This window comes from Balearica regulorum, chromosome 2 (genome assembly GCF_011004875.1).
Source record: "Balearica regulorum gibbericeps isolate bBalReg1 chromosome 2, bBalReg1.pri, whole genome shotgun sequence".
Taxonomy (NCBI): Eukaryota; Metazoa; Chordata; class Aves; order Gruiformes; family Gruidae; genus Balearica; species Balearica regulorum.
This window is the reverse complement of record NC_046185.1, coordinates 93,128,684-93,154,929: the sequence shown is the minus strand read 5'-3', so window position 1 is coordinate 93,154,929 and position 26,246 is coordinate 93,128,684. Positions and strand designations below refer to the sequence as shown.

The 26,246-nt window shown below is 41.1% G+C and overlaps 2 protein-coding genes across 6 annotated transcripts in view; one reads left to right on the top strand and one right to left on the bottom strand.

Annotated features, from left to right (window-relative positions):
• FOXC1 (forkhead box C1) overlaps positions 1-21,130 on the top strand; it is a 39,520-nt gene extending 18,390 nt beyond the window's left edge. For 2 of the 4 annotated variants that reach the window (XM_075744924.1, XM_075744925.1), the window contains exon 3: positions 4,161-6,619. The gene's annotated coding sequence lies outside the window, so the exon portion shown is untranslated. Of the gene's footprint in view, positions 1-4,160; positions 6,620-15,087; positions 15,310-20,627 lie in introns of those variants that run through there. The other 2 variants (XM_075744926.1, XM_075744923.1) reach the window with 2 other exon arrangements.
• GMDS (GDP-mannose 4,6-dehydratase) overlaps positions 1-26,246 on the bottom strand; it is a 432,191-nt gene that overhangs the window by 3,087 nt on the left and 402,858 nt on the right. The window lies entirely within an intron of this gene.

Here is a 26,246-nt window from a genome sequence, read left to right as displayed (position 1 = left end):
TGTATGTAGCTGCATTCTGCTTTTGAACAGCTTGGGAGCAGTCTTTTAACTTTCTTGGACAAATGCTTTTTGTTAGAACAGTTTATCTAAAAAAATACTTTACCTAATTCCAGCCCTTCGTTCAAAAACATAAACACTCAGCTGCTGAATAGGCCAAAATAAGGTTGGGGGGAGGTTGCAAATCAGTAAAAGTGAAGTTGTTTGCAGTGGTGGATTAGACATAGAGATAACACAAACAACCAGTGTATTAAATCCATTTAAGTATAAAAAAAAGTATTTCTCCATTAAAAGTTCACATACTTTAACAATAATGCAGTAAAGGTATTGTGGCATAATCTGTGAGGGGAAAAAAAAAAAGAAAAAAAGAAGATTTAATATATATGATAATACACAATCCCCAGCTGACTTAGGTTAAAAGATTTTAAATGGCTCTCCTGAAGAAGTTTGTGTACTTTTGAGAAATGCTGCTTTGTAGTTAGATTTACTTGAGAATAGCATTACGCACAAAATGTCTCCTAGGTACTTTTAAAAAGGTTCTCTTATAGAAGTTACTAGGTACAGAGATCAAATGAAAACATAAGATTAACACCATATTACATCTAAATTCAAGTTTTGATTGTATTCTTCTTAGTCAAAGTTTCAACACTGAATGGAAATGATGACTGGAACAAAGCTATTCTTGATTAAAGGATTGTATTGCAGTCATGTTTCCTGTATTTTTCTACAAGTAGCTCATAATATGAAAACAATAAGGTAATTACAATAAAATAAGAATATTAAAAAAAACTCTTCATGGAACAGAATGACTGCTTGTTTATATTATTTGAGTCTTTCACTGAAACCAGAGATGCATCTGTCAGGCTTCCAAAAGGAGAAAAAAAAAAACCCACAAAAAACCACAACCAAAAAACCTCTGGCATTCCGATCATTCAAGTGTATTGATTTTTTCAGTGTCAGGGCTTCACTTTCTGGAGGTACAAACAGATCAGAAAGCAAAGAAAGAAGAGGTGAGGTTCCACGGGAGAAAACCTAGATTTTTTTTTTTTTTTTGGAGGGGTGGAATGGGATGAGAGAGTGCTCTCGAAAAACAGCTGCTGCTGAATGTAAACTGCCCATTATCCCTATTCCTGATGGAGAGGCACCTGATGAAATGACACCCGTTCATGTTCTGTATTCCTGCAGGATAACTTTTTCTGTGGCATTGTGCTTTACGTACTGACAGGAAAACAAAGCCCTTTGTGAAAACCCTGAGGATTTAGATACTGAGCTGAGAGTTTGCAAACCTGAAAACACTGATTAAGGCTTTCTGTTGTTTTTACAGTACTTAGATCAGGAACGTAACATTAAGTCTTTGCTTTTACCTATCTATTTTGGGAGGAACAAGCCTTTATTCCACATGCAAATACAGTTAACATAAGTGAATAGTAATGACAAGTTTTACCTGCAAGCTAAGACTTGGAAACAATGGCCATGTAAATATTTAAAGGGCAGGAAGATGGAAAAGACAACAGTCAAATTCTCTGTTGCCACTTAATATGCGAGTAAACTCCTCTACGGCTTTATGTGCATCTCACTGTCATAAGACTGTCTCTCAGAGAAAATGGGCTTATCTGATATGAGTTTTTCTGGTTTACCTTTTCTGTAAATGAGGCTGCATAACTGTGTAGAAAATACCCTATTAGTACTAAATATGATTTTATGATTGATTTGGTTTTATTGTTCAAATGCACACAAGCACATACCTACAGATAAACAGAGAGAAATTCATTATGCAATGGGGTAAGGCATTTTTAAATTTGGTTTTAAAACCATGAGACAAAAATGTAAAATATTTTAATGTAAATATCACGTTTCCCAAGCTCTTGTTCTGAGTGTCATCACGACTCCTATTTTGACTCGCGCAGTGATTGATCTGGTTTCGCTGTGCAATGTATCACTGTCTCATTCAATTAACTTTAACTGAAAATTTAAAGCCTCGAGACAATGTGAGAAAAAGGAGATAGCAAGGCCTGAAAGAAGGCCAAGGCTTCCTTTATTACTACAGCTCAGCTGATTCCCTTTAAAACGTGCCTTTGCTGAAGCCAGCGCCGAGCGCCAGCTTTTGTTCTCTCTTACACCAGAATAAAAGTGAGATCGAGTCCTCAGTAAAACACCTGTGATGGAATCGTGCCCAGCTCCGCTCGCTGCAGCAGAGACAAGGCTTTACCTCTAAAAATAAACAGACTTGATCTAAGCACACAACAGTTTTACTGCATCTGAAAAGTGGCCAGGGTTACGTTCACAATCAGCACGACTGCTTGGAAGATGATTTGTTACATCAGAGCTCCCATAAGTAAAGAGCACAGACCCAGCTCGGCGGAGGCTCTGGCTTGCGTGTTTAGTCTTGCACTCTTTTGCTTGAGAAGCTTTGTCAGGAAGGATTTCGACAGTCTAGGGGCCAAAGTTTCCTGCAAACCCTGCTTGTGCTTTATTTTCCTTATTTCCCTCTTAAAACCATCACCTTTCAGCTTTAACTCATCCCATTAAAAGAAAAATTAACAAACACAGCAACTTAATTAGACACCATTAGCTTGCAGTTTTGCGTTTTCACCATTATATCTCAGTAATACAATAGTCTTCTCTTTTGTGCACTTTTTGGGGCATTTTTCATAGCAATTTTTAATGAGGGTTCACGTAGCACATCTCAGTTGTAACACGGACCCCACAGTATATCTGGGTATCTGCTGCAGCTCATTGCTCGGAGAACAGTCTCGTTAAAGTGTTTGTTGCAAATAGTCAGGAGACTGCATGTATTGCTCACTAGGCAATGGTTCTTCTACTATCACCCTTATCTTCCATTCCCTGGTGTTCTCTTGCACTGGTTGTCTCCCACCAGGCCTGGGGACATTGTGTCTTACCCCAGATGCAACATTGGAGAGCAGTTTCTGTGACTTCAGCCAAGCTGTTCCCTGTCCACTCTGTGAACAAAAGTAGTAAGATCTCACTAAATCAGAGCTGTAGAGCCTGTAAACGTGCACCTTGCTGGTGCAAAATTCAATGCATGGTTCAGCTAAGCTCAGATCAAACCCCCAAAGGAGTCACAGTAATAAGCACTGCGTCTGCTGTACGCTGTCAGTGCTTACGGAGATCCACAAGCAGAGCGCACTGGCTCCATTTCTTTGCAAAGGGTAGTGTTTGTTATAATATCTATAGTAACAGGGAAAAAACAGTATAATTATAAGGCAAGAGACTCCTATCTCCACAGTACATACGAGGAGACTGAAGATAAAACATGTCAATGAGCAGAGCCCAAGCCTAACAAGGAACACAGTAAACATCTTCAGGAATTTAAGAAGAGCTGTAATGTGTCGCTCAGTTTTCATTTTTTCTTTCCACTGTTCTTAGAAAAGCAAAGTTGTGGAGCAGTTAGGGTACCGAGGGAATAGAAGAATGCCAGTGAATTTGGTTCCTGATCTAAATTTGTTTTAATGCAGCATGAACAGTCTGCTTTCCACTCCTGGGTCAGCAGTCTTTTGCAGAAAGACAGTATTGTTTGCAAAGAACCACAGGAAAAGGCAAAAGGCAAAAGCAACCAATAGGCTGAAACTCACGTGTAACAAAATGCCATTTAAAATAAAAGGCATAATGTTTTTTTCCCCTTCCATGTTTTCCTGTGCAAATCCCCTCCCTATTCAGAAAGCTCCATTTTTACTAAAACCATTTCGAGGGGGTAGGGGAGGGGGAAGAACGACTTGAGGAAAGGGCTGATTCTGCACGGTGCTGAGCCCCTGCAAGTCTGACGGACCCCGGCAGGCTGCGAGTGCCGGGCATCTTTAGGGTAAGGTTTTATTTGGGGACTCCACTGTACTCCAGCAACGAAGCGGCAACACAAGGCGCACGGTCAATAAAACGTGAGCGTAGCCTTCGCTTCTCCACCAGGAACCAGGAGCGTTAGCACAGCGGCTTTATCTTATCGGTTTGATAATCTTTAATTTGACCAGCTTCCAAAGGGTTAAGGCAAATGAACTCAGAGCAGCAATAAACATTAGGGCGATAATAACAGTAATGGAGCTCCTCTCCCTCCTCCTCCTCTTCCCCTCCCTCCCCTGTGCCTTTTTCCACTTCGCTGCTGCCTATCAGCCCAAACTGAAGCTGAAGCCAGACCTCTCTTTCAATGACAGGGGGTGATAAGAGATGAGAAGAAAACAGCAAGCTGTCTGGTCTGCTCAGGAAGTCGGGGACGGGCGGTATTGTCCATCAGCGGGGCCACGCGGCGGCCGGAGGCCGGGAACAATGCTCCGCTCCGGGGAAATGGGCTCACTCAGCGCCGGCTCTGGCAGCCCCACCGACACCGCAGATAAAACGGCGAAGCAGGGGGAGCCGGCCCCGGGTGCCTCGGGAGCCTCGTCGCCGGGCCCTAATCGCTTTGACGGAGCCGGTGCCCCGGTGAACCGACGCGAGGCCGCAGCCCGCGCGCGTCCCTGGGAGGGGAGCGTGCACAGGCCTTGGCCACGGTGCAAGCGCCAGCGGAGCTGCAGGCACAGGAGACCCTTGCAGGGCTGAGCATTACTCAGATCTATTGACTTGCCAAGTGAAGCCTGAGAAAACGTCTTGGCCAGTGCGGTCCCTCGAGCCAGATAAAATTCCTCCCGAATTACAGCCCTATATCCCTGAAGCCAGTGCTGAATTTCACTTGCTTTGGATCTGGAGCTGAGCTCGCACATCAGGAGCCGTCCTGCACGGGGATCGGCGTAGCTCTGTGCCAGGACATCCTGCTGCAAGTCGGGCCACGGAGGGCTTCTCAGGATCCCACGCGTGAGGCAGGCTGAAGGGTGTTCCCCCCGCAGCACGTGGGAAAGCCCCGCTGCTGCAAACAGCAAAATTCCTGCAGCTGGCTGCGGTGAGGCGGGTGCTTTCCTCCCTCTCGGTTTGCCCTGAGGCCCAATTCTGCCCTCCTGGGAAAACCTGGAAGGTGTTCCCCAGCTTGGATGCCAGTGTAACCTCCGCTTATGGCTCTGCAAAATGCCAGCGAGGCTTCCGAATGGCGAGATCGTGTCTGGTTTAGAGGAATGCCTCTGCTGAAAAAGCATGGAACTTCTGGAGGAGAGGAATTTGCCATGTACAGGCCATAATTAGGATAGTTTAGGTATTAGTGGTGAACACATAAACACTTTTCTTTCTGAAATGGCACGGCCAGTCATCCAAACACATACAGCACAGCTAAAAATCTTTAGCATGTTTGCTAAAATGCAAACTAATACTTAAATGCTATATGTTGTTATGAATCGAACTAAGCTTTTCCAACTCTTCTAACAAAATAGCATTGCTCTTTGCAAACGCTGGTTAAAGGTGGTACCGCTCCCATTGGCCGTCACTGCCATGTAGCCTGGCTGCTGGTAGGAAATGACGTGTGAGCCAACCCTTGTGTGCTTCAAGCTAACCCGTGCATAAAGAGGTGCCTGAATAACCTGGATTTTGCACAACACGGGATAGAAACATTTCTGCATTTTCTCTTTACACCAGAGGTTTTGGGGAGGTTGTACGCAAGCACGTTTCTTCAGGCTTCCTGGCCGGACGGTAGATAGAAACCCCGTGTGTCACCTTCACGTCACTGAAAACCAAGACCCTGTGAGGGATGAACATCTTTCATATGGGTGGAGATCAGCTGCAGTGCAGGAAAAGAACAGGTGCCTTCTCTTTTCACTGGTACCTCCAAGTCCTGCTTTTGTTCTCTCTTAAATGCATTTGCTTCTTGCTTCACTGCAGCCTGTTCTCTACTCCGACAACAATTTTGGGGGCGAGAGTAGCATAATCATGTCTTCATCATACATGGTTTTATTGCCACACACAGTATGTATTATTTAGACAAGGGCACAGTACCTTTTACAATTATTAAACGCAATTCTCACTTTTTTTTTAATCCACTCTGATTATTTTCCTCATCGGCTCCTACTTTTCACATTTTCTGCAATCAGGAAATCACTCTGTGAAGCTGTTTGATTTCAGCAGGTTTTATTGTGCAGTAACGGCTGCGTTTCTTACTGGAAATGGAATATGGCCCCTAGGGTTAGTTGTCTTCCCTGACTGACACGTCAAGAGGAATCGGAAAACTGGTAGCCCCTGAAATTCACGCTGCAAGGCTACTTAGTTTCTTCTCCTACTAAAAAATCCTTTGTTTGTAACAACTTATATTGGAAACCTTATTAGGTTTAGTCATCATTGCTAGTCAAACACCAAATGATAAGCAACAAACCAATAAATATTAGGGCAGTGATCTTGTATTCTACCTATAGGTATTATCTATCTACCTTTATAGCATTAAGCAGCAATTTAATGAATGCAGGATATTACTACTCCATAGAATGAAATCTTTGTCTAGTACAGGATGCATTGTTTTTGGTGATTTTGCTACCCCTATGGATATTCACATCTCTGAAAAAATCCAGACATTTGTTATGTTAACATCAAAATGATATTAAAATTTTTTTGAAGGGTGTGCTGTTATATTTGCCCTAATAAAAGTATTAATTTACTCAAAGTGTCATTTTTCACCTAAAGAGCATGTCATCGGAAAATTCTACCCCACCTGTAACAGCAATTGCTGTCTTTGCCCTGTGTTCAGTGCTCATCTCGCTACCCTGAAGGCTGGGCTGTGACTCCGGCTGGGCAGGAGAGACGACACTCCCTTCCTTACCTGTTGTAGTGATATAGGAACCTCTGCCCCCCTGAAGCTTGTGGTAAGGCTGGGGGCGGGGGGGGGGGGGGGGAAGGACAGCGAGGGGATGGATACTTCTCTCTTCCTGTCTTCCTCCCCACCATGGATTAACTAGTACGAAAGAGGTAGCATGGAGGATGGTTAGTCATTTCTAATTGTTTGAAACACAGTTGTAAAATACTCCCTCCCTGCAGTATGGGGGATGAAGAAGGGAGCTGCACTTCTCTGGACAAAGCAGTTATGTACTGCCTTTTACTGCTGGCTGCTTTTTTTTTTTTTTTTTCCTTTTCTTTTTTAACAAGCAGCCTCCCTCTACATGGTCATAAACCTGACCTAAGTTATGGGATGCACCACCTTCCCCCCCACCCCTCACTGCATTCCAATTTTTCACCAAAACCCCCATCTGATTTGAAAACCCTTTTCAAGACACAATATATGGAAAAAATTTAAGCTGTGAAAGGCTTAAAGGGAGCTCATGAGCTGAGGCTTTGTTACGCAAGGGCAAAAAAATCCATTATACGATATATACATATCCAAATACGATATATGGAGGGGGCTCAGGACGGAATGCCATGAGGCTCCTGTCTGCAAAAGCGAAGCAACCCTTGCCCAAACACCTCTAGTTACAAAGCAAGCAATGGTCCACAAAAGGGTTAAAATAAAACAAGGTAGGATAATTTCTGATTCTGAGTACGTCCCAAATGTATTCTCCAGCGCACTTGCTAGAGAAGGAAGTCCAAGCAATGGCCTTTCACATGACATCATAAAAGCCTAATTTATCACCAGCCACCAAACATCTAGAAAATCATAACATCCTTTCAGGAAAACCATGTGCAAAATAATCAGATTTACTTTGATGAAAGCTTTAGTGCTTGAGTCCAAGTAGGACACTACAAAGAATAACCCTTTGCAGGTACTGGCATACAACAAAGCAGGTCACATTTAATGCTTCAAACTCACGCTTTATCCATTAAAAGGCTTATGCGTTTCCTGTCCATAAACAAACGTATTTCTATTCTGCATGTGTGTTCAACCAAGACTGCTAAGATAAAACACTGGTCACTGCTAAGTCCAGGCAAGGTAACCAACTGAATATTTCCTTTACAGATGAAAATAATGCTATTGCTGCAAATAAAGGCACTGTGCTCCCCACTTCTTTGTCTCACAGTCCCTTGCAAGTATGTTAGAGGTGCGGGCTGAGTGTTGCCACAGCATCTTACAGCTTTTGAAAGGATAAAGCCCTCCCCAGCATCATGGCTATGCTGAACCGAGGGGTGCCTTCCACCTGACAACCTCCAAAACACTTTGCAGAAGACACTCCCCTCTGTCTGTCCCAGGCTCTCACTGTTCTGGCTCTTCTGCATCATCATTTTTTGGTGGCCAGTGTAACCTGACTTGTCTTGATGGAAAAATAGTGCTCAGCAAGTAGTATATCTCCGTAAAATCAGTTTCACATTTGCAAATGAAATCAAACAAGTCCGCTTTTTGTGTTGATTAGGTAGACAAAACAGACCACACAACAATTAATGAATGGCTACAAATATCAGCTACATGGTGTTCAAGATTTTTTTTTGTCTATAAAGTAAATTGGTTGGTGTGTGTTTAAAGACGCACAGATTCCAATAGACATTCAGTTTACTGATCCTGCTGCTTAATAATCTGACCCTTAGGCTCCAGCTGATCAATGGCCACAGGTTCTTCTGGTCTGACTGGAAAAATAACCGGATTTTCCACACCATTCTTGGTACTTTGTTGTTGCATATTCTCTGATCTTGGTTAATAAAAATAACTTCCTATTACATTTCCTGCACAGGAAAGCCTGGAAAAAAAAAAAAATCATAGTTTTTCCTATTCTATCTTTCACTTTCTCTCAGAGCAGACATCCAACCCACCACAAAAACTTCCGGAAATCAATAAAATTAATACAACTATTTCATTTTCTTTTACAGGTCAGTATTTTCCATCCTTCCCTTTCCTTGGTATTTAATTTCTCTCACTTTCCTTGTTGTTTAAATCTTTCCCATGTTTTGGCTAATTTATTTTCCTGTAAAATCCCATTTATCTCTTTTTATTTTAAGACATTTTCCTTTCCTAATTTGATGTTTCTCCCAATCTCTCTTTTTCACTCAAGCTCCTCCCATTTCTCTTTTAAGCATCATTCTCCTTTTCCTCACAAATATTCTTTTAAACCTGGCCTTACTTCCCCATCTCTCCTTCACCCTCAAAATATGTCACTTCACACTGAGATTTTGTTCTCTTCTCCTCATTTCTGCTATAGCCATCTTCTCACTTGAATATTTTTCCATTTTTTCCCCACGTATTCTCTGTGTATCCTCACAGACTTGTTCCTTTTTCTTTTCCAATGGTAGTCCATCACATGCCAGTGCCAGCTTTCTCTTCACTCAGGTTCTGAATTTTGTGTTGAATATTGCAGGGTTTGGGAGACAACTTATATTACCACTAACGCAGCAGAGGTTTGCTGACGGGGCTGAAACTACGTTGAAATAAATGTTAAAAAAGCAAAAAGATCTCCTAAAGCTTACATTGCCAGTTTCGGTAGGGGTAAAAAGCAGATTCATTTACTGCTGTTACTGTTCGCAGTAGCTGCCTATAAAATTCCACAGATTTGGCAGAGCGTCCGCCATATCTACTTTAAAAGCGTGCATAGTATGCTCTGTTTCTTTCCAAAGCATCGCAAAATGCAAATACCATTTCTTGAAATCTGTCCTCTCAATGACCTTGTTCTCTTAAACACTTTCAATTAAACAAGAAAGGATTTTTTGATCTGTTACAAAAAAATTCTTCATTATTTCACCCTGCAGCAGTCAAATGTGAAAGAGCATTACAGCAGGAAAACAGTTAGCATTTTCTAATGCTCCTGCCTTACTTACCAAACCTCCTTTAGTTCCACAATTAAAAAGCAAACAAACTACTCAGACATATGCAGCAGTAGTCATGGGCTCAGAATACTCTGATGCTTTCACCTGTACAGCATTTAAAATGTGAGATGCCTCATCCATCACTTGATTCCTTTACAAGGAAAGTGTCTCTCGAGACCATTCGTACAGGAATCATCTATTGCCAAGTTTTGATATGAAAGACAGAGCTGTTCCTCAGACAAGCAATCCTATTTTTCATTCACGTTTTGGCAGGTAAGGGTCCCACCATACACCGCACAAACACAGAAATGGCAGCCCTTTCTTTGAAAATCTATCAAACATCACCTCCTGAAATACTCTGTTAGACTTCACCTGCAGCTCACATCTCTTTTCCAGTGCAGGTCACCAATAAACCTTATGGCTTGGTTTACTTTGATGTATTCCAATGTAACAGGCAATATGCATGAACACATAAAGCCACAAATAACAGAACTGTCGTGTATCTACTGAGAATCTAAAAAGCAGCTGAAGAAAACTAGATTAAACATCTTGGGAGCTTCATTCCACTTGTAGCCTGAGCAAGATCTCAACTAGACGTAATACCATCTCGGCAAAATAGAACTGCTTGACAGCAGCACTACAATGACTATGAAGGACCACCAGAGAAGAAGCATACAGATTTTATATAGTTAAGCAATAGTAATGACATCGCAATGGCAAGAAAGCACTGTCACCCCCATTTTACAAAGCTGGGAGGCAGGAGCATTTAGGGACTTGACCAACACCTTGGAGTGAGAGGGAAGAGCAAGAAGAGAACCCAGGCTGTATCCCACCACTTCCCTCTGATATATAGCTTACTACAGATAAAACAGCCAAAGCATTCACGTCACAGTGCATTTGGCATAATTTGCCCTGAATAAGTCCTTGCCATTGATTTGTACTGAGCAGCCCCCCCAGCAGCAAACTGCTCCAAGGATGAGTGGGCATATAGTACCTTGATGCAGCAGATGACTTATCGAACCACATATTTCTTGTTTGCCTAAAGTTTCATTTCTATTTCTGCTCCTGGATTTTCTTTTATAGCTTCTTTCACATAAAACTCAAATACCCTAGTAATATTAAAAAGTTATCATTGCTTGCTCAACTTTTCCCCTCCAGGCCCCTGTCATTGACTTGGGAGTAACAGAACTCATGAGTTTATTGGCTTGTCTTCTCTGCTCTAAAGGCTTAATTTTCATCTTTTCAAAGATTTTCTCCACACATACAAGGTCAGAGCAAAAAGTTAACGTGTTAAGAAGTAGAGATTTGTGTAATCACAAGATCCTAGAACCTTCTGCTTTATGAAAGCCCCCCAAAAAGATAATATGACATTAATTACAGGACTGCAAAGGTTGGCAACACAGAACAGAAATTTGTTTCACTTTACTGTTGTTCAGACAGGGATTCACTCTGTTATTTGCAAGGAAGGATCCTGCAGTGTGCTGATGCTGCAGCCTACAGTGGAACACTTTCCTTTTCCCCAGATTTCATTTTCACTCCAAAAGATATCAGGCTTCATCAGAACTTTATAGGAGTGCATCATCCCATGTATTTTTTTAAAAAAAGAAATATACAAGCATTCAAACTTATCATAAAAGCCGCTCAACACTTTATAAACTTTTGCCAAGATATGCACAAATTAATAATTCAATCTCCACTTAGTATTAGAAGTATCAGAAAAGACTTCACATTCTGATGATGTACTACGACCTGTTCTACGGTGCTACCCACAGCATCTCACTGCAGTAACACACAACTGAAGCATGAAACAACCAGAAGCTTTAGTAACCAACCAAACCAAAATGATACCACAGCTTCTAAATGAGCTTTACAATACACTAGCACACGGTATATGGCAGAACTGCTAATTTCTGTGGTCTTGAGGTTTGATTTGAAAATATAAAGAATGAAATTGTTCACTGATATATATATAAAAAGATCATATTAACCAAGATGGGCTGCCTGGCACTTTGCACTAAAAAGACCCAAATATAACAATTGTATCTTTAAAAACTAAAACCGTATATATTTTAGTAGCATACACTGCAGTAAAGTCCCATGAACTTACTATTCTGTACAGGCAGTGAACTTAGAGAGCTTTGACTTTTCAGATGTCTTTTGGCATCGTTTACATTTAAATAATAAGTCAGGATCATTTTCATCAGCATGAAAAAGAAGTTCAGATCTAATCAAGAGACAGCACTCTCTCCTGACACTGCCTGCTCTATGCTTGCTTGAGCACGTAGGCAGCAGCTGGCACTTCCACGGCTTGATCATTACTATTGCTCTTCAAATTATGCCTGTCACGCAGGTTAGGAAAACATGAATAATTAAACCTAAACAGCGTCATAAAATAATAGTAAGAAAAAAATTAATAATCATCCAAAAGAGAGTTTGGGGCACCTCCCTAAACCACCTTGGATTTCTGCCCCTTCTGCTCAGACAGTTTTCCTCTGTGTACTTTTTAATTATTTCCTTCATGAATCCTTTAAGGCAAAGAAGTTTGTAGAGGCGGGGAAAAAATCATGTATTAAAACTAATGAGAACAGTGATATGCAAAAAGAGAAATGCCAATTAAGTATTGTCTGAACTACTGCAGCCTGATTTTGAATCGCTTATGGCAAAGACTGACACCTCTCTATGGCATTGCTAGTTCAAGGTGCGTGTATTTTAAATGCAGAATTTCAGAAGCTGCTTGTTCCTTATTTGAACCATGCACTACAGAGGGTCACTGGGTGCAGTATCTCTTTTCTGGCCCATCAGCTCATTATACCAAGTTCAGTATTTAAATCGTATGCAGGCGAATACAGAAATTCTGCAGTCCTGCAGCCCCAGCAGCACGCTTGACGTAAAGACCACTAAACTCAACAGCAGATTCTCTCCTTGACTTCAGCATTTGGCTTAAGCTCTTTTTTTCTCAGCTTTAACAGATAACAGGATGCATTTTGTTCGAATAGTCAACAACCAAACTCATTCCTAGCACAGTCCTCTTACAAAAGCAGCATAGAACAACACAGCAATAAAGACTGAGACTTTGGACCATGTTATTAACAATCCTAAGCAGGTTGTTGCAGCCTATTTTTGTGCATATGGTTACTGGAACTGAGCATGCAATTCTGGTAATTGCATACAAAAATGACCAGCTACATGAGTAACGGGACATTTTCCATCTGCAATTATTATTGTGTAGGAACTGTGTGAAATGTGTGATCCTTCATGTTAGCAGACATGCAAATATTAGGTAAAAAGAGCATTGTTTGCTGCTGCTTTACATCCAGAAGAGTTATTCACGTATCTAACCAAAAGGTGCAACTAACTCGATTTACTCCTACTTGGTCTGCATTTTGCATGGTTATGAATTAGAGAAAGTATAATGTAGGGAAGACTCGTGCCTGTCTACATAAGAACAAAAATAAGTGCAGCAACATACATAATGCTTAACACATTCAAATCCACATATTAAAAGCACATTTCGAGACGGTTTTTGTTCTCATTGGGTAATTTTTGCTCAGATGTGTGCCTTAAGTTATGTATTTTCGTACAAACTTCAGCATCTCTCTAAAATAAAGCTGCTCTTCCCACAAATCTAAGTGCTTCGCTTTCTATATTCAAGACCAAAACTGTTTAGCTTACGGCGTCAGAGGCGCTATCTAATGTACTAAAAGCACATCAGCAGTTCAATGCACCTGCTCAAGCTATCTGACAGAATACTTTGGTGGGGAATTCCCATTTCTGGGGAGGAGGGACTTGCACGTTCTCATGCAAACTCCCACTGAAATCAACAGGAGCCTGGCCAAGCAGTGACTGAGCGGGCTAAATACAGCCAAGGTTTGTAATGTTCATCATCACTGCTGGTAGCAGCCCACCAGGCTAAACTCACAAATTTGACAGTAGGAAGAAATGAACTGTCTGCTTCTGCCATTATTCCTGCTCTTTTTATCTCTCCTTGATTTAGTCCCCTTTCCACCAGCTTGACGTAAAGACCACTAAACTCAACAGCAGATTCTCTCCTTGACTTCAGGGTTTGGCTTAAGCTCTTATTTTTCTCAGCATCAACAGATAACAGGATGCAAACCCAGCTTGGTTCCTCCTTGGACCAAGTGTCCTTGGATATTCTCAGTATCTCCAATTCATGATTCTTTTTATCTTTCCTTTGATGTTTTTCTACTACACTTTTTTCCTTTTTTACCATTACCTTCCTCCCCATCTCTTTAAAGGCTCCACCCCTTGTCGGCCTATTTCCCAGCTCAGTGCAATCCCCATCTTCTGCTTTCCTAAGGCTTTTCTTCTACCTTTCAGCCGTATGAATACATATATTTCAATCTTTGGTCGCATCTCTGGAGAGGGTGTTCAGTTAAGTTGGCTGCCTCCACTAATCAGCTTTCCAGCAGAGTGTGCTTGCCAGGACTGGGGCAAATTATAGCCATATTCAATAATTAATATACAATAAACTCCATTTACTATTTACCTATGTGCCATATTGTGGGGGGTGGGGGAGGTATATGAAACCAAGAGACCCTCTGGCTGGTTTATGGACCCAGAGTCTTTCTGGGAAGGTCACAAATCTCCAAGATATCTTCTCACATTAAGTTTTGCACTTGGATTTCTAATTTAGCTGAAAGATGTGTAAAAACACATGCAGTCAGACAGCTCCTTGGCTATACATCTAAGGAAGCTCAAAGCATAAGTTATTACTTCCAAAGTCAATTGTAACTTATGCTCACTAAATTGGCTCCAGATCCACCCTTTTCAGACAGTAGTATAGGAATAATTTATTCTTTTGGTGAAAAGCACCCATTTTAGCTAAACCACACCCCCAGCTGGGAGCCTCACCAGCAGAAGTGCCAAAGGCAGAGGGATTCAGAGGCTCACAGGACTATTGGAGGCCAGCGGAACAGGGGTGAATAAAGCACAGTATGTAACAGTGTCTGTCAGCACACTGAAATGTATGACCTCTCCCTAACATAGGGGGTCTGCAGCACAAATCCGAGAGGAAAATTTGTTCCTGTGGTTCAATCATCACGTTAGTCGAAGAGGTTTCCTCGCTTTTAACATCCATGCAATTCATACCAGGAGTCTTACGGATAGTGGTGAAACCATTGTAGCTTTCTGGGGACCTAATGTTTTGATCTATGCCCTCAATGTGTATCTTGTTTTCTCCCATCAAAAAAAACGCTGTACATAAATATGGCACGAGGGGTTTGAAAGCTGTAATTTTAGACATCCGACCCAGATGACAAGTTAAGAGCCTAACCCATATGGAGATACAAAATCTACATAAAGTAGGAGCTTTTCTCTCACTAATTACACTGGAAACCTGAGTTGGACTTACATGAATTCAGCCCCTTCCAATGGCAGCAGTGGCTTGAAGCGATTTGCTCCACCAGAGAGTTAACTTCCCCGTGAGAGATTGCTTCACTAGCTACCCGCAGAAACACTGACCTACATACCTTGCAAAGGCTTTTCTTTCCCCAGGTGAACTCCTGCATCACCAGCTATCCGACAGGAACCTCCCCGTATGAGATCTCTAATAGCAGCAGCTGCTGAAGGAAAGGGAACGGCAGAAACACACTCATTGCCAAACTGTGCATTTAAATGGAAGGAGGAGAAGCAGATGGGGAAATCACTCTTCAGACAGTGTTTACTAGCACAATCAGCACCTGAGGCAGCACTTATTCAGGTGCTGAAATTACAGAGGTAAGTTTTATGATGAGAAATCTGTTCCTCATATGACAGCTATATTTCTCATCATGGATCATAAAAAGCAGATGATCCATCAGATAACTACCTGATTGTAACATGCATCACAATAAACCCGTCAACTTTCTGTTTTGTTATGACCCTGGTTACATCTGGAATGCTTTCAAGAAGGATGCTGATGTTCGCTTTGGGTACAAACAGACTCAGGGCACTTCTGGATTGCTACTTATGTGGTAGTAGATAATAAGAATAATGAGAAATGATAGCAAAATTACCTCCAATTTTGCTACCAGGAAGATCACTAGATTACCACCAATATAACTTTATTGAATATTTTTCTTGGACTGGACCATAAAGAGGATTCTTAATTGCCTAACACTTTTCTCTTCCTTTTCAGTCAAACAAACTATTCCTTTTAGTCCTCTATTTCCTCTTACATTACAGATCTTTTCCACAGCTACTAATTCAATAATAGTAATGACAGTAATAAAACAAGTATTTGTAGTAACTCACAGTAGTTCCATATTTCTGTAACAACAACAGTAATTTCTTATCTTTACACAGTATTTGTTGTCAGGTCATTTCTAATTCTTGTCCTCTTAGAAGGAGACAAAAAGCTGAAACTATTTTTCCAAGATTGCAGAGCAATTCCTGATTTAGCTAAGACAATATAGTGGAAACGCGAGCTTTGCTGTAATTCAACACCCCAAAGGGTCATGTTACCAAGAGCAATTTTTAAAAAGACTTAAAGATCTGCTCTTGAAGATTATTGTGATCTCAGCAGAGCACTAAAACCGGGAAAAAGTTGTCCTTACTGATGTGCAGTCTGCCTCTTTGCTTGGCAAGGTTACAACCCCATTAAACAAAACAAAACAAACTAACCCTCTGGTCTTGCACAACTCTGCCAGGAGGGCTTGCAAGTTCTCTGGACAATTGAGGTTGCTCTTAAATTGTGGGGTTGATCCATCACATGTTGAAATCAACAACACTGAGCCCATAGCTCAATACTCAAATCAGTTCTGCATGGAGGAACAGCATTTCTGTAACCAGCCAGGACATTCAGTCACTTCATTCTTGACCTTAACCAAATGGGTTAAAGCAATACATACTTCATGTTGCCCTGCAAAAGCTCGGCTATGCTTGGTATTAGGGAAGACTTTCATTCATTCCAAGTACCAGACTTCAGCCGTTTGTTTCCTGACTGCAGCATAAGATTCAGCTGTTTTAAAAAGATCCTTCTTCCCTCCATGTGCCCATCCGAGCAGCAGGGTTTCTGCTAAAACCTGACAATGAAAGTTGCCTTTGGAGAAAGTCCAAGCATGGAAAACTTCAATGTAAACAACAATTGTTTCAGAAAATTATGAGTGCACCAGCCCGGGGTAGGGGACTTGTAAAGCAGCATATTTTGCCAGCTCAAATTCAACAGACCTTATCAAGCTGCCACCTTCTCAATGCACCATGAGTACAAGCCCTTAAAGTCTCTTATTGTACAGTCCAGGCCTCCTCCACTGCGCTTACGGTGATCTGACCAACCCTTCACCTTAAATCTCACCCTTCCTCCAAGCAGCAGCAGAGAACTGTTTAACCGCATCTATAATCTTATTTCTGCCCCAACTGATGGGGAATCCAGGCTGTCCCTCCCTGGGGCTACTGAACTCATACACCCTGGACTGAGCACCAAACTCCCACTGTGTTTTGCTCAGTTACACAAATACATTTTTCTTTTGCAAGAGTTCCAGTAGAGATACGGCTGGCTCCTAAGGGGACTCTAAGTGGCAGATATCTGTCCCCAAAGGTAACTGTGCCTATGTGTCTGCTAAATCACTGAGCTACTTGTGCTGAGTAGCTAGAACCAGAAATGAAGGGACCGAGCCCATCTTATTCCTTGGTATCTTACCCTACAGATATTGCTGAACGGCATGAAGGAAGAGAATCAAAGATTAAGTGATGGAGAAAAGTGCTGTGCTCTGGATCCATAAGGACAAAATGGGCTGGAACAGGGACTGCACTTAAAAATAAGCGGGATGTTGCTCTGTTGTAAGGTAAGTGTTCTCACTGAAGCTCCTAGAGATGCTTATGTGTCATTAAGATGATGAAAGGAGCTTTAACACCTGCCTGGTTGTGCACAAACAATGCCCCATCAAGACCTAGATCATGCTACATGTAATGAAGTACTTGTCAGATGGAAACAAATGGACTGGGGGAATGAAGTAGGGCCTGAATTGCAGAATGGAAAAGAGACAGCAAGCAATCATCTTCCTTCCCCCTTTTAAAATTAAAATTATTGTAGTTAAACTAAGGGTTGGAAGTAGAAACTGGAAGTTTAAAAAAGCAATGAGTGTCTTACCTGTATCCACAGAAGATAAGCAAGATGCACGTGAATGTTACTACTGTGTTTCTACAATCTTCAGGTTATCTAATACGACCATTACTTTGTCCTGCAGATGAGGCATTGCTATTTCAAGTTAAGAAGTATTTCTATTTAAAAAATTGTATTTCATTGTAAAGTTAACCTCTGGAAAACAGACCTATATTTACGAACTCAAGAAATACACTGGAAGTACATGCTTTTAGATGCTTCTGTCACTGCAAGCACCAGCTATCAGAAAAAAGGAAAAATCAGCCACCTTTCTTTTTCTTCAATATGGTTATTAATTTTTGTATTTCAGTAGTTCTGTACAGTATGTGCAGTGTCCTCACAGGTAGGAAGACAGGAGCCTCTGTGTTTTATAAGCGGAATTCCTTTTGCCAGAGAGTCAAACTGGCATTTGATGACCATAATTTGATGGTTATTCTACAATGTTTTTAAGGAGCTAGCCTCCATTTGTCTGCTTATGTCTTTAATTGCTGGTACAATAAAAGTTTGGATACTCTCTGATGAACCCCAAGCAAATGGAAAGAAATTTGTATCTTTTTTTAATCAGGATATTACCTGTTACTGTTTGCAGCTGGGGAGGGTCCTGCACATTTTAATACAAAATTCAAAATCTCTCTTTCATGATAGTTAATTTCAATAGCAAGACATACATTTCAGTGTTGTAAGATTCTGCAGTAGGGTTTGCTACTACACTTTCTCCTTGAAGGCTCTCTTCCCACCCCTGCAGCAATATCTCTCTGCCAAACCAGCCCAAAGTTCTCCTCATATTTTAACTGAGGCTAACTGAATCCATCTGCCACATTACTCAGGGGTTACCCTGAACCTTAGAGAAAAGTCCATTCCTATGCCAGCTCTCAGAGTTTTCAGCCCTGCTTTAACAGAATGCTGTTTTCTGTTAAAATTTTATATAATGGAAGTTTAAATTTTAGCACGGATGTTTGCACAGCAGTGAAGAGCTGAATGAGACACTTGACACATCTCTGCCAAGTAGCCTAAAGTCAAAGGTAAAGACCATATGGCTGCTAGCCTCTGCCTCATAGCTTGCTTGCTCTTATTCGTGATGCTGAATGGTTGGTCCACATTTTTACAACTTACTACACGTTTGTTAAGGCCTGGACCTGAGAGCATGCTTTGGCTCTCACAGAGGTTGTTGCTGTCCTTGTGTTTGTCATGGGTAGTGTTTACAAATGCCTGCAAACAGAGATGGGAAATACCTATACCAAGGAAGTGTTTAAAATGGGCACTAGCATGAGGAGGCATTTCTACTTTTCATTGCTGGCAGCCAAAGAGAAGGCAGCATTCAATGAGTAGGACTTGTGAGTGGGTGAGTGTGTGTAGGTAACAATGCTCAAATAAATTGGAACATATGATTACTTTCTCATTGGCAACTGAAGAATCACAGTATCATTTTGACATAGCTTGGCCACTGACATATTTTTAACTGAGGCATAAACACATCATATCATATTACTTCAACTGCTATTATAACACTGCATACAAGTAACTCCTGCTGATTTAACACTGCTTGGAAAAAATAGTATAGCATTTGTCTCCATGGAATAAAATTCTTCAAGATCCTGGCAATTAGTTGAATGAAGCAACAGGAGCAACAAAAATACTAAAAGTGCTAAACAACTAATGGGAACCAAACCTGAGCAAGTTCCCATATGCCAAGAACCATAGAGACCTGATCTTGATTTTTGGCAGTTCTGCCTTTAGTAGAGCTCCTAGTGGTTTATATTGGTCTAAAAAATAGGATCTGTTTCCATCAGTTCAGTCTTGTAATTCTTCCTACAATGCAGTTTGAAGCAGCAATGAATACAAATACATTGTACATTATGTGGGGTACCACAGAATAATTTACTAAAAGCATGAGAGGCATTTGGTACGTCCTGCTGAATGCCTTGGTCTGGACAAATCACGGATGAAGAATTTTCAAGTCACTGTCAAGTGCTGAACTGTTCCACTTAGCATGAGAGATCTGTCTCCCATACCCTCCAAAAGGCTGAAGTGCAATGACGAAGCATGATGGACCTCTCCAAGTATTTAAGCAACAGAGAACAATGGTATGAGACAATACTGTGAGATAGTGTTGCATGCAGGGAGCGTTGCTGGCCTTGAAGTCACCTCTTGAAGTGTGGTAACACCCTAGGGTGTCTCCTGCCATTGCATCATCCAAATATGAACAGGAAAAAAAGAGAACCCAGACCTTTAAAGAAACCTATTTTCAGTGAGGAATTATTATTAGATGGAAGCTGGTGGAGAAAGGACGTTGATTTCTGCAGCTTTAATTCCTGCTTGAGTTCCATGTGTGTTCAAAAGGTGGTGTCTCCTGAAGGAAAGGCCATATAGAATCATAGAATCATTTTGGTTGGAAAAGACCTTTAAGATCATCAAGTCCAACCGCTAAATATGTTAAATATGTCAAATATGTTAAATACATTAGGTCATTGCTCAGCGTACAGTCACTTCATCTTCCCACTGAGCATGTCACACTTTGGGGGTCATCTGCAGACATCTGCAGACAACTCCCTGAAGCAAAGTGGACTTTGGTCACTTTTCCCCTGCGTTGCTTGCATGTCCTGTGGATTTCTGTGGCTCTGATCCACCATCAAGTTTACATTAGAACTAGTATAAACCCGAAGGTGAATCTAGCCAAGTATTTCAAATGTCTTAATTCCACTGAGCAAATATTTTCAGATATCATCCTAACTCAAAAGTTTTCCGTGTTTGATTCCAAATGAATCTCTTCTGTAACAGTGTTTATATTTGGCTACCTGCCGAATCAAACCAATGGGTTTCTATGGAGCTACGCTGGGGAGGAATTTGGCCTATTCTCTTTAAAACACATTGTGCTTGAAAAGATGTGACATGTGATGCCAACTGGCTGTATTTTATCTTGAGTTGTTTCAGATAAATAGGGCCTGTTTTCTAGTAGGCTGAAGTACATCCATGGGACCACTGCTTCAGAGGAAGTAGAAAAGAAATATTTCCCCTTCAACTGCAGCCATCTTACCCTGTTGAAACCCAAACACTCTGAATGGCACTGTAATCAGAAACAGCAGACACACAAGTTTAAATTATATGTCAGATTTGAAATAGATGTGCAGTGGATCACTTTGATTAAGAGAGCCATATTTCACCTGCTAGCAACTGAGGATTGCATTCTCCATTCTTCTGCAAAGACAACTCTGACTGCGCCTTATGTTTGCTGAAATCATTACCAAGAACACCTACTCTGCTAGTGGAATATTGTACGTCAACTGCGAAGTAAACTGCTGCTTTGTCGTGGGTGTCCACCGCTAAACACTTGGAAAGGCACACAGCACGAAGCCCCTGTTGCTGTGAATAGCACTGCTATCCGATACAGCCAGACGTGCCACAACCAGTCATGGACAGGGAATAAATGTTTCATCAAACACCATAAGTACACATAATAAAAGTAAATGCTGGGATGTCTGTTTAAGTGCGATTTTTAAATTAGGCTTTTAAGAATGTGATAAGCTAGCTTTGTTTTGCTGACGTGACTTGCTTCCAAGAAATGCAGGTTGACATTTCTGTCCAGAGTCAAACGCCTATTGGACTGGTGGATTTTACTTTGTCACCTTTGTGCAACCAGGTACATCTGTCAAGGTACGCTACAGAACCAGGGCTGAACACCGTGACTGTAACAGGTCAGGACGCTGGCTTGATTTCAAATATAAAGCCTGTTGGGCTTTCAGGTATTTCAGATATACTCATAGAATCATAGAATGCCAGGTTGGAAGGGACCTCAAGGATCATCTGGTCCAACCTTTCTTGGCAAAAGCTCCACCTAGACAAAAGCATCATCTAGACAAGATGGCCCAGCATCCTGTCCAGCTGAATCTTAAAAGTGTCCCAGTGTTGGGGAATCCTGATCTTACATGATACGCAATTTCATGAGCTGTAGCAGTTAATTGATACACCAACTTCCTTCCCTAAAAGTGATTCAAAATTGTATATAAAGACTTCATGGTACAGACTGACTTTTTGAAGTCCTTAAAATGGTTTAAATTGATATAATTTCTTGTTAGGTATTTTTCTAAATAAACAAACCACCCACAAACCAACAGGTCTTCCATTTAGCAGACTACACGTACATTAACATGAGTGAAAGAAATACACCCTGTATCAGAGTCACACGAGGATACAGTCATTGTACATCAATCAAAGTAGTAAAATGATACAAGCATGTTTTAGCGTATTTCTGTTTCACTCTTCAGGTTTACTGAACATCAGCTGCATATATAATGAAAATAAATTGCCTGGCTTCAGTCTTCATTAGCTAATACAGTATGTTATAGTGATACAAAGCTGTTGGAGCATGTGAAATACATATACTTTGTCAAGTATCAACAAGCCAAAAAGCCACAGCATCACGACAGAAAAAGGGAACTAGACAATACTTACACCGTAAGTGTTACCAAGAAAAGATATGTTATTGACCTGAAGTTGTAATAGTGCAATACTGTTTTTTACAAGGGGGCCCTAGGCAGAGTTGAAATGTTACTTATTATTTGCAAATGTATGTAGAGTTGATAAAAAATAATTTCCCATAATAATTGTTTTTATGTTTCTTCAATTGTAATTTGTAAATAAATAATAAATAAAAGCTTGCAACATACAGCTGTCTGCGGACTCTTCTCTATTAGCAACTAACAGATACAGACAGAGGCATTTAAATTTACAGAGAGAGTGCTTGAAGAAAATGGACCTGAAGTATTTAATCATCTTTGGCACGAGAAAAAAGATCGCCATGAATTCTAACATTTATTTGCAAACATTCAGGCAGTCCTGTATGACTTTATGTGTATGATGTCAGCATGCTTTTAAATTGTAAAAGATATGAATGACTTAGCATATAAAATAACCCCAAGATGTCATTAGGAAGCTATGACAGTCATTCCCCCTTTAATTTTCTACATTAAACACCGACAGTCAAAATGGTTCTGGAGCAGACGGCTATGAAAACAGAGTGGCAGTGGGAAAGCCCTCCTTTTGAACTCATGTGAGATAAAAGATAATTATACTGGCTGCACTGTTGGGTTGTTTTAGCTGCCTGCTTAGCATACAAATAGCGCAGCCGGAGAGGCTTGCTGTCACCCTGGTAGGCAGACAGGTACATCGGCTGTAGAAAATACGGAGTTCCTGGCCTGTCCGCTTGGATCAAGACAGCTCATTGCGTGTTGGGACCTGCGCGGTCTCTGGGACACACCTTTGTGTTAATGCCAAGGGTGGCAATATGCTCCATTTCATGTAAATACGATACAGCCCTTGGGCGTCTGGCAAGCCTCCAGGGCAGCCTACAGCTCTCTGATGAAGATAATACTACTGTGATATTCTAGAGGAATCAATCAAAATGCGACAGCCACTTTAGTGTCATCTGCAGCACGTGGGATCCCCCAACCCAGAATTCTTAAGTATGATTAAGATTTGTATCTTTATTGTAGCCACATGCACATACGCACAAAAGAGCTGGAACGGTGTCAATAAATTCTCCTAACTGAAAGCTGATAAAATGAAAAGACAAACGCAAAGACTTGGAATTGGATTTTAAATATATCGTGTGACAGGTTTGTGGGACTACTTCCACCACTGACAAAAAAGTCCAGTCCTGCAAACCTGTCTTGCTCACTATAGTTTTCTGGTAGTCCCTGTGTGATATTGGCAGGTTAATAATTTATTTTTGCTTTTTTCTCCAGGCAAAGCCGTAAGTTTCTCTAATATCACAGTGGGTTGTCATGGAAATTAGCATACTACAAAATGAGGATGGCAAATAATTCCATTTCCAAATGCTGTGTTCAGCAGCCAGATGTATTAGTGGATTTGGCAGCATTTGCCAACTCCTTTGCACATGAATAACTCTACTCACATGGTTTAAACAAATGAAACTAGGATAAATGAGATTAATTTGCCAATAGCAAATGACATTCTATTTAAAAATATGAATAAGCCTGTACCAAATCCACATGCTTTTGTATATTTCCCGTATAATTTTCCTGCATGGAAACACTGCAGCAGACTATCCAAGAGTACAGGCTGCAGTACGCTCAAGTAGCTGAAAATGAGAGGAGTGTCCTAGAGCAGGGGTACCTTTCCAAGACCCTGGAGACTACAGATGAGCATGTCACAGGGACCTGGCCCAAGGAGAAAAAGCAACCATGAACCTCTCCCACAGCTCACGCCACTTTGGAGAGGAAAGAACTGTGTGTTAGAGTGGCCTTAGTCAAGGCGCCCGGCTCAGATTGAGGGGAACATAAAGCTGGATTAACCTACCCCTGTAGATTTTGTTACGTATTTAGCCATAGCTGGGGATACTGGTTACTCTGTCCAGTGGAAGGCAGAGTCTGCTGTAAACATGATGTGAAACTTAAACAAGTTATTCCTTTTATTGTCTCCTTTGTCTGTCACATATTCAGACTGGTCTTCCAAACTCCATTTTGTCCTCAATGATTGCATTCCTCAATTTGCTATATAAAGTTAGTGTAAGGATGCCACTTCAGCTTTCGCTGATGGACAGTGAAGATTTATTTATTAACGTAACTTTTTACTTCAGTGCCACAAATACTCTGTTAAAAATGTTCTTATTTCCCTCCTTAAGATCTTCATATATCTTCCTTTTTTTAAGAAGTCATGATCTCTCCTCATCTTCCCTTGGCTGTTTTTGTTTCCTTTGTTGCACATCTCTTTTCCACTTGCCATATTCCCCTCTATGTCACTTCCATTTATCTATCCATCTCCCTCATATGCTTTTATTTTACCATCTATTCCATTTGTCCTACTGGGACTTTCAGACTTTTACTGTTTCTTCCCTTCGCTATTTCTCTGGAGGGTTTTTTCACTCGCCCTTATCCACTGGGACTTCTCCTCCCACCCTGTTTTTTTTTTTTCCCCATCACCCTTATATAGCAAGACCATGTGCTACCTACTCCCTCTCCCAAGTGCAAAGCCTTCAAGATGGGGCCTAATGCCAGTGGGGGCAGAGGGAGCACGAAGGCTGCTTTCTCTCCTTGGTCCTTCACCTGGGAAGAGACATTTGGAGCATGAAATAAGAAGAGGGTCAACAGGGTCTCCTTACTTCGAGTCGACAGCACGGATGAGACCATCCTTCCTGCAGATAGCTGCATGGGACCAGTCACCATGGCACCAGTTGCAAGACCATCCATCACAAGCTCCGACTACTGAGAACACGACAACTCCCTCTAGTGATGAATCCTTCCACACCTTTCAGGACTGGCAAGACTTGGGGATGGATGGTGACTTCCCTTGATAAAGTCAACTAACTGGGAGGCAGGACGGAAGCACTCTTCTCTTAAAAGAAAAATAGGCCTGTTTTAAAGGTTATCACTTATCACCAGGAAAATTACATGCTGGCTATTTAAAGACTTCTTGAAAAGCAATAAAAAACAAATAGCAGAAAAGTGATGTAATTTCTGACATTGTCAGTGTGGAAGCTCCCAATAGGAAGTATTGTAAACCATTTCCCAATCTGCTTTTAGACAGGCCTAGGAATTAAAAAGAAAACTTTAGTGTTTAATGCTTAAACCAAATGTTTAATTTTTAACATCCCCCCAGTCACACTGCAGTGCGGAGGTTGCAGTTAAAAGCCCAGATTCTTTCATCTTCCTGACATTGAATCTACAGTATAACAAAAACATTTTGAAACTAATGTAGAAATAGTTCTAACTGGAGAATTAACATAATTTACTTCAGTCGTGTTCATCAGGATCATTTATATCTTACACGTGATGTGTAAATATTCACCCTCCCTGTACATATACAGTCAGATTTTATGTATTATATATAAAAACACTCCCTTACAAAGTATGATTCATTGGTTTAACAGTTGGCATTCTAGCTTTTCCAGTATGTTCAAAAGCAGTTTATACATTTAGAAGTATGATGTATATAATCATTACTGCTTTAAGTAGGGTCTCATCCCGCCTGTATGAGAAGACACATTACACGCGCTAAGCTAAGCACTGAAAACTACTGAGACAATTCAAAGCTGTGGAAGAACTGTGAGCCAAGCTTTGGCTGACTGTTTCCCGTGCCATTAGAAAGTGGTTTACTACCTGATTTACAACTATGCACAGTAAAATATACATATCAAGACAAAAGAGTGTAAAATGCTACCTGTTATCATGTACAAGAGTTGATTTTACAACGGGGTGCACGTTGGCCCGGGATCAGGACTATCCTACCTGATGATTAGAGAGCAGGGCTGGGAGTCAGATCCCATGGTCTGTCCTGCCATTGACCTGTGAGCAAGTTGTCCGGTCTCCCTGGGTTTTGGTTCCTCAAAAGGAGTGGCAAACCTTATCAACCTAACCTGTACGTTGAAGTTTCTTAATTAATGTCTGAAAAACACAGAGATCTGTTGACTGCCAAGAATTACCCTATTTTCATTTGACATGGATGAAAGGCATCCCCACTGAATACATATTGAATATCAGCAAAACAATGTAAACACATCATAAAGAACATCCCTACACAAACATGGAAACAGTTCACATGCACGTGCAGAGAAAATGGA